Source organism: Haliaeetus leucocephalus, unplaced genomic scaffold, assembly GCF_000737465.1.
Source record: "Haliaeetus leucocephalus isolate CR32 unplaced genomic scaffold, Haliaeetus_leucocephalus-4.0 Scaffold871, whole genome shotgun sequence".
Classification (NCBI taxonomy): Eukaryota; Metazoa; Chordata; class Aves; order Accipitriformes; family Accipitridae; genus Haliaeetus; species Haliaeetus leucocephalus.
The window spans coordinates 3,510,161-3,523,225 of record NW_010973307.1 but is presented as its reverse complement, the minus strand read 5'-3'; the positions used below and the strand labels follow the sequence as shown (position 1 = coordinate 3,523,225).

At 37.8% G+C, this 13,065-nt stretch overlaps 1 protein-coding gene across 2 annotated transcripts in view; it reads right to left on the bottom strand.

Annotated features, from left to right (window-relative positions):
* KIF13B (kinesin family member 13B) overlaps nt 1-13,065 on the bottom strand; it is a 129,357-nt gene that overhangs the window by 101,403 nt on the left and 14,889 nt on the right. Inside the window, exon 1 of one of the 2 annotated variants that reach the window (XM_010583159.1) lies at nt 2,921-2,940. The exons of the other annotated variant lie outside the window; for it this stretch is intronic. The gene's annotated coding sequence lies outside the window, so the exon portion shown is untranslated. Of the gene's footprint in view, nt 1-2,920; nt 2,941-13,065 lie in introns of those variants that run through there. 2 annotated transcript variants of the gene reach the window in all.

Below are 13,065 nucleotides of genomic sequence, written 5' to 3'. Positions count from 1 at the left end.
GCCCATGGCAGGGGGGTTGGACTAGATGACCTTTAAGGTCCCTTCCAACCCAAACATTCTATGATTCTATGATAAATAATTCATTATTGACATCTGCAGTGTACATCATTGTGCATACACACCACTGTCTTAGGCCCACCAAAAATAAATTCTGCCAGTATAAAATCAGCAATGCAAAATATAAGTGGTATCAAAAATATTAACACCATCTGATGCCCTATCTGCCAATTCCTACATCTTCACAAGTCCAAATAACTTGGATTTATGCACAGACCCAATGCAAAGAAATATATATTCCACTCTGATCAAGCCAACAGTTTGCTTTCCCATGTTTGCACATCACGTCACCTGGATGAAAGGGAAAGGAGAAGGCTGGGAAGAGAAAAAGAGGCACCTCCTGAACAAGCCTCTGGATTGCAAGTACAGAAAACACAACGGATTCTTCTTTATCCTTTGTGATGACCACAGGCCCTCTTATCTCTACAGAACATGTAGCAAAAAGATAATTGTCTATTTTGACAAGTTTGCTTTGTGTTTAGAGTGTGTCTCGGTCACCATGCTCTTCCTGGTCAAAGACAACACCCTGGCAACAGTACAAGGTCACTCTTAAGTGAGTTTTCAAGGCCATTTTGGGGTCTCTTCCCAACTGCCACTCAAATACCTTAAACATGTGGGTTTGAGACAGGGAGGAAATCTCCCTCTCCCCAAATTCAGATGTACCATTGGTATAATTTTTTTCTTACAATATTTAGCATTAAGTAATAGACTAGAAAGGAGCCTTATAGGAGAAGCTATAATTTGAATACATTCAGTTGGTTTAGCACTGAAAAGATTCCCTACAAAGCATCAATGGCAAGAGACTCACAGAAGAACAGACTGCAACAACTTGGAATTCAAACAATAAAATAGAGATCTCCTTTTAAGGAAGAACAAAGATCTTACACTGTGCTACTATCATTATTACTTACTTTACATACTGCCTTTGTTACTGTATTCTAACAGAATCTGAATTTTAAAATAGGTTTTAAAAGGTCTTCAAATGGCATTCTTTTAATCACAATTAAAAATCCCTTTAGTAACTGTTTCAGAGCAAGATTTTTCCTCCTTTTTGAGTTCACATAAATAGTTTCTCAAGCCTGAATATAAACTCATTATATTTCATTATAATCCTGTGCAAATGCAGAGATTAAAAACTTGCTCAAAGACTTAAATTATAATCCCAATCATAATAATTTGCATAATAGCAAAGATATTTAAATTATGGCCGTTTCATTCATTCTTATAAAATTTATAAACCACTGTATACAGATGGGGACAACAGCAGGAGAAAAAGGCAATTATGTTGTAATTAGTTTCTATTGGCCTAGACATGCCAGGACAGACAAAGTTGTCAAGTTAGTTTCTTTTGTGATAAAAATTAACTTCATTTTTCTGCAAGGATGGATTTCTTCAATACTTTTCCCTAAAGAATCAAGCTCTTTTTAAGCATTAACCCTGACAACAAACAAGGATTAATGACTTTTATGCAACTTGGCAACAGCTTTAAAACTTGTTAGTGCCAATGAAGTCTTCAGAATTGTATCTGCCAAAATTTGCAGCAAGTATAAGGCACAGGCATGAACAAAACCCATGAGCTCCTAAATGCTAATCTTCTTTCTACCTAACCTGCAGTGTCTAATTGACTATATTCAAATTATAGCTTCTCTTTTCCAACACTTTTCTATATAGCTTTTTCACACTACAAGCTTTTGGAGGTATGGACTTCACTTTGCAAGCATCCATACAATACTCAGCATAAAGATCTAAGCATTTATGTCTCTGGATACCATGAGAGGCAACTGCCATGGGGCAGACTGCCTTTTTTTAGCATGCAGTTAGTCCAGTGAATACCAGTATACATTAGGAAGTGTAAAATCCTGTATAAATCATCTGGGGATTGGTTGTTCATACAAAGGAAGATGTTTCAATCTGCCATGTGGGGTGATGCATTTGTTACCTGTGCAGGATCCAGCTGAGTGACTGCATCACTTAAAAAAAACACTTTACCAACATCTGCCATTGTCAAGGTTCAAAGATTCAGGTAGTAGATACCGTTCAAAATGCAAAGAAAAATGTTAAGCATTTCAACATCCTTGGTAAACTGGAATGTGTCTGGCAAATTTTGCAAGAGGTTGTAATCACTAATATGCTGAAAATCCTCCCAGAATTACCCCAAAAGTCAGGCAAGATCTTCCCCAAATGACAAATGACTGAAGGAAAGAAAAAAAAAAAGTTTAAAAATCCTTGATTTTTATCCTTGATTTAGGACAAAAGATCATGGGAATTACCCCAGACACACACTGGCAAGGGCAAAATCATGAGAGAGAACACAGCAGGGCCGTATGGGTTTGCAGATGAGATATGCATATGAAAGGTAAACTTGGATGTCTTCATTAATGCCCAACCCAGACAGTACCATCAGCGATATCATCATCACAAATGCAAACATTTCAAGGAAGCTCATGAGCAGAATTTAAGATACCTGTACTAGCCATTTCCCAGCTAGTGATTTTTATTAGAATAGACCACATGCTATTTTCACCGAGTGCTACAGAAGGTGACTTTGGTTTAGCAGTGGGACAGTTAACTGAATTCAAGAATTGATACAGTGAAGAAATAGGAAACTTGATTTTTACCCTCCAGAAATTGAAGGTACGTCCACATTTACTGATGAAAGAGAAAAAACACAGCTCTAGCTAGTGTCCATATGAAATCTCAACCTCTTCTGAACATGAGGGTTACCTCACATGATATCCAGAATACTCAAATCTTGCCCAACCTGTATTTAAAAAACAGCAGGTTTCATGCTTCCATGGATCATTGCCACGGAAGGCACTGGTCACATGATACATTATTAAAACATCAAACGATCGTGTCCTACCTCCAATGCTTAGGAAGGCTGAAACCTTTGACATCCTTCAAAGTTTGTATATACAGAAGCCAAAGCAGTCAACAGCTGAAACACCAGAAACACTCAGCACTGAGGCAAAAGCATTCAGCTTGAGTTGGAGTTTCTTTGGGTCCTATTCCAGTATGAGGTATCACTTAAGTTTTTTAGAAAAGAATTATTCAAATTGAACATTCGATAATTGTGATTTACTTTTTTTTAGTTTCTGGATGGATGTTCTGCTAAATATAATTTACCAAAAGGTAAAGACTTGTAACTTGCCAATAACCTCTCACAAATTAAGTTACAATTCATTGCTGACATCACTACTGCCTCGAAAATGAACCTGTCTCTCTTTGAAAGATATTAATTATGGAAACAATTATACAGTGACAGCTAGCATTTCTATTGAGTACTGTCAGCTTAGTTACCACATCCCAGTAAGGCAGGCATTTTCCAAATCGTACCACTCTGAAAAAGGTCACTCTTCAACAGTATACAAACAACATATGATTTTATTCATGTACAAAGCCACATGACCTACCCTTGGAACTACTAAAAAACCAACTGGACACAGTCCTGGGCAACCAGCTCTAGGAGACCCTGCTTGAGCAGGAGGGTTGGACCAGGTGACCTCCAGAGGTCCCTTCCTGCCTCAACCAGTCTGTGACTCTACACGTACATTACTATGGTTTAGACTGCCATGAGTAAGCCTGCTATCACTACAACAGCGATTCTAAAATATTCTGGGACCCCACTGCCTCTCAAATCTCCAACCTGGAGGCAGGCAGTTGACCTCCCTGCTCAGCAAAACAGCCTGTGCAGGGTGCGCAGAATCTCAGCAATGTCCTCTGGAAGGGGGTTGCTGGCGTGACCTTACCTGGGAAAGTATCACCTAAGGAACCTGAACAGGGACTAGAAGCACAGACAAGGAAAATAAAGGTATGAAGAAATGTCTGCTTACAAAGTATACAATATTCTTAGTTCAAAAGGCTAACATCGTTTCACAAGAAGCTGTACCAGGATACACATCACATGCTATTAGTGAGCTCTATCAGTTTCACCTTGTGTAACCTTCACAAGTAAAATGCCTCACTACATAACCACGAGACTGTTTACCGTCACCAGAGATTGGGTCATGGAGGACTACCCTAAACCTACTTCCAAACCTCTGTCAAAGTGCTGCAGTAATTATTCAGCATGCAGAAGCGTGCTTACTCTGTATGGCTCGTCCTCCTGTATTACAGTGTGAACCTGTCATGATTCTACTGATCTGGTATAATTCTTGTATTAGGTATGCTGTAAAGGACTTGCCAGTGCTCTTCCTGCAACCTGATTAAACTCTTAGCAGCAGCAAAGAAAGATATTTTAGTGGTGACAGGAAGAGAAAATTACTATATGTGAAAACTTTGCAGAGAGCAGTTGCACAGGCTAGAGTGAAGCAAGGATGTAAGGTTTTAGCATGAAGTTACTGCATAACCTATTTGCTGTTGTGGGCAGTACAGGTACCAAGACAGCTTGTAGGCAGTAGAGATGCTTGTAAGTCTCAGCTGGTACCTATGTGGTTTCAGCAGATACATAAAGCAACCAGATAATTGCTTCCTCCCATAACCATCCCTATTTCTCTCTTCTCTGCCACAAAGTTTGCATATGCTTTTTCTTTGTCTGGTTTGTTTGTTTTTTTTTCTTCACACCTCTGAAGCATTTATTCTTCTGCTCAGCACATTGTAATTCTCCCTTCCCATGGTACCATGGCTGCAAACTCTGCAAAGTCATTATCTCTAGCTGCATTTTCAGGAAGAAACCAGAACTTAATGGGCTATCAGAGGAAGGCTGGCTGATGACAAATACCAGTCAAAGAGCTCAGAAGAGTCAAAGACCCTTCAAACCAGGAAAAGACTAGACAGAAGAATAAAACAATTGATTATGTCACTTTTGATCAGAGTTATTCATATTAGGCAACATTTTGGTAAGTAATTACACTTGTTACCAAGTAGAAATAAAATTCAGATCATAAACATATGCAAATAAAGCTTAAAAAAATTCAGAGAGCTAGAAGTGCTCATCACTGAAGGGCTATTCAGGTAAAAGCTGGGTAGCTACCCTGTTTCTTTAATTCATTTATCTGATCAGCACAGTAGAGCTACAACTGCTGAAGAACAGAACAAAATGCTGTCAGAAGTCTACAAACCCTGAGGAAAAAAGAAAGAGAATGGTATTGTGCTTTCCAAAAGGCTAAAAATGAAAGTAAGTAGACTAGCCTAAGAACCTCAGACAATACACATTAAGATGTAAGGTTTCCTTATGTCACTACCACAATATACAGGCCCTGAGTTCTGGTCCCACTGAGCTATGTGACCTAATTAATTATATGCCAGCTCAGGAAGTTTGCTGCTTAAAAAGACAAAACAAAAAAAAAAACAAAAAAAAAACCCAAAACCCCAAAACACCACCCTGCAAACACCAAAAAAAACCCCCAAGACAACAGCAGCAACAAAAAAACCCAACCAAAATCCACCCTCCTCAAACAACAAAAAAAACCCCACCCTCCCCAAACAATAAAACCCTTCTTGCACTAGAGATCAACCAAAAAAATGGAAAAAATGCTAGATTTATTTTAGAGGCTAGAAATGGAGGAAAAGAATCTGAAGTGACTGTCCTACAGTCAGATAAGAAGTGTATGGTAGAACTGAGGCAAAACCTAAATCCCCTAATGCAGCCACTGCTCTTACCAGAAGTCCATCCTTTCTCTCCCCAGGTATCTTTAAAGTCCAGCCCTCTTTCTTTACACTCATTTAGCAAAAAAATCGCTACTTAACCTGATTGCTTCTCTCCTCAAAGGAGCACTATGGGACAACTAGGCTTTGCATTTCTGTAAGATGGTATATGCCTATCAAAGCTGCCATCAACTTTAAAGCACTAATTAAAATGTTGTTATTTTATTTCACATACTCCCAGAGCACTGAACGCAACACTCATACCACAGCAGTTCACAGGAAGCCAAAGTCTGTATGATCAGACTTTGTCCTGCTCCATATGAAAAGAATAGATAAAGACACAAGTTATTTAAATGTAAATTAGAAACAAGGGAAAATAGTTTGGTACCTCTAAAACTGCAACAACTACAAAAAATTTAGTGTGCCTTTTAGGAGAAGGCCATAAACAGCCATACCTCCATAACTTCTTTCCAGGAAGGACAGACATTCCAACCCAGAGGGTAGGGTGCTGCTCATGCAAGAGCAGCAGATGCTGCATTCCTGAAGACCTAGCTCATGGAAAACAAAAAACAAAAATACCTGCAAGAAGTTGATTGTTGATTTCTCCTTATAGGATTAGGAGAAAAACTAGTCCTTTTATCTCTTTCCCATCTGCTGAAATTAAAATAGGTAGAGGAATATAAAATCTTGAGGTGCTACAGCAACTGCAATTTTCCCTTCTTACTGTAAGAACTTGAAAACAAAGATACACAGAAACCATCTCCTCTTCATTCAGTAGTATTATTTCTGACTTTACAGAGCGGTAAGATGGTGGCAGAATCAGGCTAACCCCCTTAAATGTAATGGAGCATCAAGTGTAACAGTGTCATCTTTTGAACTTCTAATTCTAAAATTACCACCACAACAAAAAAAGGACAAGTTACCTCACAATGATGCACACAAATAACTCCAAAAACTTGTTCAAAGTTTCTCAGGACAATGAATGTAAGATGCTAAAAGGTACAAGGTTTCTCCTTTTCTTCACTTTTCATAATAAGCCTATAAATAATTTAGGGAACAAACCCTGGCAGTTTTTATATTGCATTTTCCAAAACCTAAGGAATTCAGAAGACTGTATGTGGTATTATCTACCTACGTAGATGTACCTGACCATAAAAGTACAGGCGTTACAATCACTGATTATATAAGGAGGCATTTAACCACCTTCTCAGGAGAGCATCAAGGCATGTCCTGCCACAAATACCCCATTCTGAACATTCAGATTAGTTTATTTCAAATTAGCTTGAGGGATACACCTACACAATCTAAAATGACCACAGCAAAGAGTGTTAGAGTTGTTCAGCACAAAGAAAGTTATTCTGGCTATTACTAATCAATCATGTGGCAAAATGGCAAGAAATAGCCTCTCTTGCATCTTTTTCTGATCACATAATCATATTAATCTGAGATGAAGATTTTGGAGTTTAACCTCAAATATCCTCAAAACAAAAATGGTAGGCATAAAAACAGTTTAAGGAGGTTAAGAAGTTTAACAAACTCATTTTATATATGTATTTATACATATATGCGTATATATTTAAGTTCTGTTCTTAAAATTGATACAAACTTACTTGATAGGCATGAAATCTCACTGAAGGTGCTAGGTATTCGCTGACATTCTAAATACCTTCCAGTGCTGAGGTTTTAAAAGCTGTTCTGAACTGCATCTATCACCTTCCACAGAATCCAGCAGCTCCAGCCACTGAAATAATCCTTCAGCCTGCAGGAGTATTATTCAACATTATTCTGACCGCTAAATCCATTTTATAGTCTTACCTCATGAAGCATTATTATTTAAGAGTTGAAAATTAAGATGGAATAATTTCACATAAGTGCCCATAGCTGCAACATTTACTCAGAATACTGAAGGCAGATCTTAAGATCAAGCTTGCTCCCCTATCCTTGTTCACTTCTCCCCACAGCTTACGGCCGCTAGGTCAGTCCCCTATCTTTCTTGATTTGATTTGTTAACAGGAAATATACTTTAAAGCCTTTAAGCCTTCTGTTAACATATTAGGTCAACACAGGGAACAAATTTCAAACTTAAAGCTCAGCTTTCATTACCTATCCAGTGTTCCATTCGGTTCATGCTGTCAGGATAGCACAGGGTAATTTCTTAGTGTCATTTCCTTATTTTCATACATTCAAACAGTTTTGACTTGATTTCTACCATTTCAAAGAATTACTACAATCAAATCAAATGTTATGTCCTTTTAAATTATATTAGTAAGAAATAAACCTACATTGCAGCAAAGTCAAAAAAGCCATTGAGCTAAACTGGAAAACACCGGGTCAAATCCCAACTCCATTGAAACAGAAGTCCAGAAAAAGACTGGCACTGAGCCAAATTCCAATGGACTCTTCTTAAAGCAAATGGATTTGTCTGTTTTAACTTGTGGATTTAACAAGTCAAGAAAACAATTAACACATCACAGTGTCCTTGAAGCTTAAATGGCCTGATATTCTAAGCTTCAGAGGCTAGCTTTGAAAACAAAACTGTTGACAGTTCTCTCAGAATTGCTACAGAGATTTAAATAAAAGCTATATTCCACTCAAATATTTAACATGTTCATTCTTATAGCTTCAATATGCCACAAAGAGGGTTTTTTGGTTTTTTTTTGTTTGTTTTGTGGTTTGCTTTTTAAAAAAAAAAAACAACAAAAAAACCAAAGAAAGCTCTGGGAACTGGCCCTTACTAATGATACTGCTTTGCAATGGGAAGGGACTACAAATTACTTCCTATTTGTAGCAGAAGACCACTCCTTAAATAACTCACAATCAGAAGCCTTTGCCAACTCCAGAGGAGTTTGCATGAAGGACAGGCTGCTTAGTAACTATCACCACCAACCTCCAAACACTGTCTGCAAGCAGGTCAACAATGCCAAGGGTAGTCCAGAACCTGCTGTTAGATTACATAGTCTATTAAAAGTCTTCAATTTAGTGAAGAATTAAGGTTGCAGGTACTTTACCAATGTATTGGGGTTTAAGAAGAAAAAGTACCAGAGGTTAGGAATCCACGAAACACAAGTTGACGGTTATACTTCAGATCACAAGACATGTGAACCAAATTAATTCTTCATCTATTATCTCTACTCTTTCCCTCAAATACAGTAGGTTATTACTGACTTGGTCAGATCAGCAACAAGACTCGAAAAAGGCTTCTTTCATCTTCAGCTAAGGAATATAAGGTGGCCAAGGATGATTCCTAGTAGTGGCATGGCCACCCAGTTCTGATTTCAAGAGAATATGGCTCATGTTAAAAGTAGTTTTCACTTACAATATAGGCACAGAGTTTATAAATAGCCATAGCAAATTAGAATTATCTATTATGTTAGCCATAAAAAAGGTAGAAGTAAATAGGTGTGACCCAGCTGGTGGGAAGGGAATTGTCTATAAAAAAATTCTTAACACAGTCTCACCATTTTATTTTCTTAAGCAGTACAAAATAGGATACAGGTCTTTTTTAAGCACATTGACACATACAAGCACAGTTCAAAGTTTTGTTAACTTTTTTGTCCACGACAAGAATTTGTGGAGCGTTTGCATCTCGCATTTTTACTTTTACTCAAGTCAAAGCATGTGAGTTGTAGCAAATACACTTCCTCAAAAGCACAACTTGAAGTGCAGCAACCCTCTTACCTCCTGACAGAAGTCCTACTTCTGAATTTTACACAAGATAAGTATTTTACATGGCAAGCATTCACCTCCTTGTGCAATATAATCTGTCACTCGTGCAACCAAAGACTCAGGAGGTGCACAGTAACAGAGCCTTGTGTGCTAGTCCTGCTGTCCTCAAGACATCATCTCCATCCTTTGTCTATCCTGACTCCCCTCTGATTTAAGATCTTTCCAGGACAAACAGATGACCTTCAAACTTTTAAGAAAGAAAATGGTTTCTAGGTACTGCAGCAACTCATGAGAAGTATTTAGACATATAATTTTTATATCAGAAGACATTTTTCAGTAAAACATAGATGACTTGCAGCTGGATGCAGTCTAGCCTTAATGCAGATGTACGGAGCGTGTCCCATAATACAGGTTTAATATGACTTCCTACAAAATAAACTCTGATAACAGACTGAAAAAGCAATAATTTCATTCAACCATTTAAATGACTCTGTCCGTTTTAGGTGAGGCTTATTTCTCCCCCCTCTTCTAACTTATTTAGGCTGTTCAGCAACCTGATCAATAAAAAGCAGCAATACATATTTGAGGAAGCTCATTGGAAACAATAATCATTTTACAGAACAAGCTCACGCTTGAAGTGAGAGTTGTATACAGAGATGCAACAGAGCTGTACAGGCAAAGTCAGCAATACAGGAAAATCTCATAGCGCTGTTTTCACAAACATGAACTTCCTGTGAGCTTTTTTGTGCCCCAAAAACACCAGTATGGATGTTGAGAGAGGCAGGCTTCCCTTTTTTTCTGGATGTCAGCTAGCAGTCTCAGGAATACAAACACACTCTCTCCCTCCCCCCCACAACTTCCTGGAACATTTCTGCATTATGAAACGTTGCATAAATCTGTTCCCTGTAAGACAAAGCTGAACTAACATCTAACCTAGAAATTTCATTCTCAGTTAGAGTTTTATAGATCAATATGAACCCTTACCCGCATAGCAAGCCATGCCCCCTTTGTGTATGAAGGTAACACAGCCAGCTATGCAGTTAGTGTTGTTTCCACACACTCACATCCTAATCTGAATTGTTCCTATTCCAAGCAGTTTAACACAGCAGGAATTAATACAATGTGAGGAAAGATACAGAGCAAAGGCGCATACAATGCAATTAGTTTTCACCCATCTTCAAAGACAATAGTATTTCTTCCTTTAAATTGCTTTGTTGTTAAATAGCAACTGCACCACATCATGCAAATGGTCCACCAAGCTCAATATTCAATTTCTGGCTGTATCCAACAGCTGATACTTCTAAGTAAAATGCGTGAACAACTGGGGACACATACATAAAACTCTGCCTAACACGAGGCAGCTCTTCAAGCGGTTCCTACCTAATATGAGGCAGGATCCTGGTATCTTCAGAAAAATGTGTGCATTTTTCCATGACTATTTACTGGTAATTGCCTCTCACAGTTTTCTTGGGGGAAGGAGTTCTGCAGATTAATTCCATATATAGCATTGCCTTCATACACTTTCCTCATTTTCTGATTATACACATTCTTTCCTAAGATAGAACAAGTGAAGTGTGCACCCCTACATGCTCCTGCTATCATATATTATTTTTAAAAGTCAAAGTCCTCCTGGTTACTCCTACCAGTCAGCTTTTCTAGTTCATATTTATACACATATACAAGAACACCTATATAATCACATCAGCATTTCCTCTCTAGGCATCTTGACTGTCTGCATGCTGTTCTGGAAGATACGAGAAAAATCGATTAATTGTGCAAAAACTGTAAGATACTATAACATAGATAACCAAGATCATGATATTTTCAACTTTTGCTAAACTTCCCTGTAACTGGGATTTTTGCCTACCATTCCACATGTATCACATATTTTAGTGAATTGGACAAGTAATATATATGCTTCTTCACACCACAAAGAGATTATTTATAATTGGTTAATGCAAGTTTTTCACTGGTTAATGTACGTTTTCCCCAACCAACACAGTCCCTTATTTATAAATTTTGTAGAAGAAATTGATGTATGTGCAAGTTTTACCACCTCACCCTTCAGGCATTTCCCATGTAGTCAGCTACACTAAGATTAGCATTTTCCATTTTTATCAAAAAAGCGCAAGATCTGGAATACTCCACACAGCAAGAGCTGATAAGTCGTGACTTATTTTCAGCTTTTAGCCAGCTTTAAGGAAAGTTCTTGAGTCATGCTAAAGAGACACACGCATTGCAGCCAGATGAAAGCCAGTTTCACCTGTGCTCTGTGCAGACCAAATATTGTATAACTGCTAACGCTGTGCCAAGCAGGAGCTTATCCTGCCTCTCAGCATGCTCACTGGTGCTGCCTCCGTATCGGGCAACACCACCACAAGATTTCTGGCTAACCGAGAGCAGGCAGAGGGAGCATGTGTGGGCTTGCACAAATGCCATATTCTAGTTTTTAAGCAACTGAGCAAAGAATAGGTGAAAACAGAATCTGATAAGATTGTATTTAGTTCTAAATACGCTTTCTGAGCTTGGCAAAAGCTCTGGGCACTTTACCTATTATTTAACATAGTATCTAGGCATTTTGTAAACTTTCATGTTCAAGTAGAATACAAAGCTTGGCTCAATACATATATTTTAATTCCCAGGACCACAGTAGTAGCGTTTTACAATTAGTAAGCCCTTCCAATCCTTTTTTTTTTTTTTTTAAATTATGTGGAAGCTGCATGTGTTTGTTACCATTCACCCACTTCACACTTAACCCTTCAAAAAGAGTGAACTAATGCTGCTTAGTCCTTCAGACTTCGAGAATTGTTTTCTGGTACCATTTTTTCAGTAGCTAAATCTTTGACAGCATTCTGTCTTGGTCCTAATCTTAATTTCTTCTTCAAAAGGATTAAATGGTTCTTCAGCTTTATAAGAAGAAAAAAAACCCCCTTCAGTCCAAAGACGAGCTATGGAAAGTTTTAACACACTGGGCTGTTTATTTCAACCCAACCACTGCCTGAAGTCCATCATTCATCTGAAATCAGCAATTTATTACCTACTTACTGCATAAGTAGGATTTTTTTTTATTGTTCTTTTTCACTAAATTCTGTGAGTATTGGTTTTATTGTCTCAACAATCTTTAAATTCATTATGGAAGAAATTTCTCTTTGGGAGTATTATTATTAGTAGCCACAACAAGGTAAGTATCACTTACCTACAGCTCTGAAAGATGACCCTGTTTTAATTACAAGGAAATTAGTCCAAAATTATTTCTCCCCAACGTTTTTCAGCGCTGTCATCTGTCTCAAAGAAAATGGGAATTGGAATAGTAGAAGAATCCTATAAAAGTATTCCTTTATAAGTAAAATGTACTTGGGCTTCATCCAGTTTCTCATCAAAGCAGAAATCATCAAGCTCAGATGTTGCAAGGCTACAAAAATCCCCAACTCTAAGATAATAGTACGCCCCTCCTCAATTTCCAGAACTCCTTAGAAAACAATCAAATTGAGTTTAAGTATCACAGCCTCATGAGCAAAACCTTGTCTGTGTGGATATACAAAAGTAAACTGGTTTAAATCCAGCAATAGATACCTTACAAGCAAGCCACTTTTAAAAAATCTTTATAGAGATACTCAATTATTGAAATATCTATTGCAAAGCACTAATTATAAAGATATTACAATAGCTGAAAAGGAAAAACCCAGCCTGGTTGAACACACTTGTCAGCTTCAGTTAGCTGCACTCATTCCTCGGAATAGTTTTTACCCTGTGCCA